Source organism: Bos taurus, chromosome 2 (genome assembly GCF_002263795.3).
Source record: "Bos taurus isolate L1 Dominette 01449 registration number 42190680 breed Hereford chromosome 2, ARS-UCD2.0, whole genome shotgun sequence".
In the NCBI taxonomy this organism is placed as follows: Eukaryota; Metazoa; Chordata; class Mammalia; order Artiodactyla; family Bovidae; genus Bos; species Bos taurus.
Genome location: NC_037329.1, coordinates 136,178,980 through 136,183,033, shown reverse-complemented (window position 1 = coordinate 136,183,033; position 4,054 = coordinate 136,178,980). Strand labels below are relative to the sequence as shown.

General features: G+C 46.8%; 1 pseudogene; it reads left to right on the top strand.

Annotated features, from left to right (window-relative positions):
• The first annotated feature begins 283 nt into the window (after nt 1-283).
• Nucleotides 284-1,618, top strand: LOC101905319 (small ribosomal subunit protein uS2-like; annotated as a pseudogene).
• The last annotated feature ends 2,436 nt before the right edge of the window (nt 1,619-4,054 follow it).

Genomic DNA, 4,054 nt, shown 5'->3' with positions numbered 1-4,054 from the left:
GCCTCCAGAAGCTATTCCTGAGAAACAAAACATGTGGCTGACTGTGGAAGCAGCAGGGCCTTGACAAGAAGGGAGGGGGTAGGAAGAACAATGTAATATGAAATATTTTTAGGTTCTTGAACCTTGTACATGTATTATAAGTTTCTCAGAAATGCCAAGACATTATGAAAAAATTTTAAACCTCTAAAAAATAAAACTCACAGCGTTATTTCTACAAACTGAATGAAAGTCAAGTTTGTTTTATCAGATTATCTGGCTTCTCTAACATATCTTCTCAGGCTTTTCCCATGCTACCCAGACAGTGGTCCATACGGCACTGTCTGGATTCTTGTCATAACGTGAAGTGAATCTTTTACACTATCCTGGGTCCTTGCTGTCCGGCAAATGAAGGATGACGTCATCACGTTCCTTGCAGCAGGGGCCCACTTAGGTAGCACCGACCTTTACTTCCCAAAGGAGCGGTACATCTACAGAAGGAAAAGTGGCGGCGTCTACACTAGGAATCCGAAGAGAACCTGGGAGAAGCTTCTGTAGGCAGCTCATGCCATCGTTGCCACTGAAAACTCAGCTGCTGTCCCTGCTGCGTCCTCCAGGAACCTTAACCAGCGAGCTGAGCTGCAGTTTGCTGCCGCCGCTCCTCTGGTCGGCCGCTTAGCTCCTGGAGCCTCCACTAACCAGACCCAGGCAGCTTCCAGGAGCCAAGACTCCTGGTAGTTACGATCCCTGGGCTGACCGCCAGCCTCTCCCAGGGGCATGTATATGAACTTCTTACCATCGGTCTGTGTGACACGGACTCTCCTCTGCACTCTGGAAAGGACCCATTCCCGGCAACCAGGGAGCTCCGTCCGTGGGTCTGACTCGGCGGATGCTCACTCGGGAAGTTCTGCCCGTGCGCGGCACCGTTTCCTGTGAACACTCTTGGGAGGTCATGCCTGATCTCTACATCTGCAGATTCTGAAGAGATTAAAAGGGAAGAGCAGGTGCCAGCTGAGCAAGCTGTGACCAAGGAGGACTTCACCGTGAATGGGTCACTTCAGCAGCTGAGTGCAACGCTACTGGATCTGAGGTGCTGGCCTAGTCCACAGGGGGGCAGGCGAGCTTGCTGCCCACTCCACAGTTCCCCCTGAAGGCTGGCCTGCAGCGCCCACTGCTCAGGCCACTGGATGGGTAGGCACAGCACTGTGTGGGCTTCAGCTGTTCTTTCACAGGCTCTTTTCTTGGGTGGGGGCTGTGCTGGGTCCTTGCTGCTGCACAGGTGTGCTCTGGTTGCGGTGAACAGGGAGCACTCTGGTTGTGGTGCCTGGCCTTCTTGTTGCAGCGGCTTCTCTTGTTATGGAGCATGGGCCCCAGGGCCCCCAGGCTTCAGTGGTTGCAGAGCGTGGGCTCAGTGGCTGTGGCCCCCAGGCTGTGGAGCACAGGCTCGATGGTTGTGGTGCATGGCCTTAGTTCCTCTGAGGCACGTGGGATCTTCCTGGACCAGGGATTGAACTCATGTCTCCTGCATTGGCAGGATTCTTTACCATGAGCCATTATGGAAACCCCACAAGCTCTTAAAATGGAAATTGGTTGACAGAAAATAAGCAGTTTCTAAATAAATAAATATATCTACTCATGAGAATGTTCTGTGACTTTTGCTTTTTTCCTTTCACATAAGAGGAAAATTTCCTAATTCATAATTCATTATGTTCTTCCCTCAAACAGCATTTGCAACTGCTAATTTTATTAGCTAAGCTTGATCCAGTTTTCAAAATACTTTTCTCCCACTTTCCCCTATGCACTGTACATTCTTTATCAATTGAGATAATATTTTATCATTGTTCAGTCACTTAGTCATGTCCAACTCTTTGCGACCCCATGGACTGCAGTACACCAGGCCCTCCTGTCCTTCACCAACTCTGAGAGATTATATTTATATACTTCATATGGATAGGAGGATAATCAGTTGATTTCATCCTTGAATTATTTCTCTGAATCTGACACATTAATATGCTAGTAAGATATACGACACTTGACTGATTTCAGCATAATAAAAAATAACAGAATCAGGTGACCATATCTGAAGACTGATTATAAAAGCAGCAGCCATGTTTATGAGGAGCAGTGACACACGGGGGGACATTTTATGTGGTGAGAGAAGGGCGCTGGCCTCAGGGATTTAAAGGGCTGCTTGAAAACAGACGAACTCGTCTCAGTGGATGGACCTCCTGGGAGTCACTTCACAGGGACACACAGGACAGAGTCCTGAGCATCCTGAGCATCCTGAGTGCCCACAAGGCGGTCTGAAGCGGTGGCCAGGGCACCCCTCTGCATATCAGTGGAGATGGTAGCTGTATTGTGTGTCTGTATAGTCTGTATAAGGTGACCCTGCATGCAGAAAAGCAAATTTGACTAAATGGCAGATGGCCTCAGCTCTAATAGTAAGATCTTTTCTTAAATCAATTTCTTTCTCCTCTCAGCTTCTCCATCTGAAAGGAGTTACTCTTCATGACCCACTCTCTTTTAATTCCCTTCTTAAAAGCCTCAAATTTTGTAGCTTTTTTTAAGTATTTTCCATGTTTATTCCTCAGACAAGATAAGCATGAGTAAAATTTTCTTATTGGACTTTAAAGATAAACAAATACTTTTAAAATCAGATGTTCCAAAATTCTACATTCATTCATGTTCTCACTTTAGTATCTTCAATCCTAAGCCTGTAATGAGTATTTTTACCTGACTCACCTGGAGAAATATCAGTAACCTCAGATACGCAGATGACACAACCCTTATGGCAGAAAGTGAAGAGGAACTAAAAAGCCTCTTGATGAAAGTGAAAGTGGAGAGTGAAAAAGTTGGCTTAAAGCTCAACATTCAGAAAATGAAGATCATGGCATCTGGTCCCATCACTTCATGGGAAATAGATGGGGAAACAGTGGAAACAGTGTCAGACTTTATTTTGGGGAGCTCCAAAATGACTGCAGATGGTGACTGCAGCCATGAAAGTAAAAGAGGCTTACTCCTTGGAAGGAAAGTTATAACCAACCTAGATAGCATGTTGAAAAGCAGAGACATTACTTTGCCAACAAAGGTCCGTGTAGTCAAGGCTACGGTTTTTCCAGTGGTCATGTATGGATGTGAGAGTTGGACTGTGAAGAAGGCTGAAGGCCGAAGAATTGATGCTTTTGAACTGTGGTGTTGGAGAAGACTCTTGAGAGTCCCTTGGACTGCAAGGAGATCCAAGCAGTCCATTCTGAAGAAGATCAGTCCTGGGTGTTCTTTGGAAGAATTGATGCTAAAGCTGAAACTCCAGTACTTTGGCCACCTCATACGAAGAGTTGACTCATTGGAAAAGACTCTGATGCTGGGAGGGATTGGGGGCAGGAGGAAAAGGGGACGACAGAGGATGAGATGGCTGGATGGCATCACTGACTCGATGGACGTGAGTCTGAGTGATCTCTGGGAGTTGGTGATGGACAGGGAGGCCTGTCGTGCGGCAATTCATGGGATCGCAAAGAGTCGGACACGACTGAGCGACTGAACTGAACTGAACCTGATTCAAACTGAACCTGATTCTTTATCAATTGAGATAATATTTTATCATTGTTCAGTCACTCAGTCATGTCCAACTCTTTGCGACCCCATGGACTGCAGTACACCAGGCCCTCCTGTCCTTCGCCAACTCCAAGAGATTATATTTATATACTTCATATGGATAGGAGGATAATCAGTTGACATAACTCTGGGGGGTGAATTGGTGGCGGGACTCCACAGACCCCTGGAATTTTGAACTCTCAACAGTTAGATCTCCTTTTACGGAAGTGTTAGCAGCCAATGGAGCAAGGTGTATATAGTGCCAGATTACAGGGCTGACAGCAGGGAAAAGACATTTTATTGATGGTAGAAAAGATCTGCCTTCTGACAAGCAGCCGCCTCTCACAGTGAGGCAAACCGGAAGTGCCTGCAGAGGCAGAGCCGCGTGTGCAGGGAGAGTGATGCTTCAGCCACATCCGTTATCAGCACAGCCATCAGAAAGGGGTCGTTCCTTGACCTGACTCGTGCTTCCTGTTTCTTTAACTCC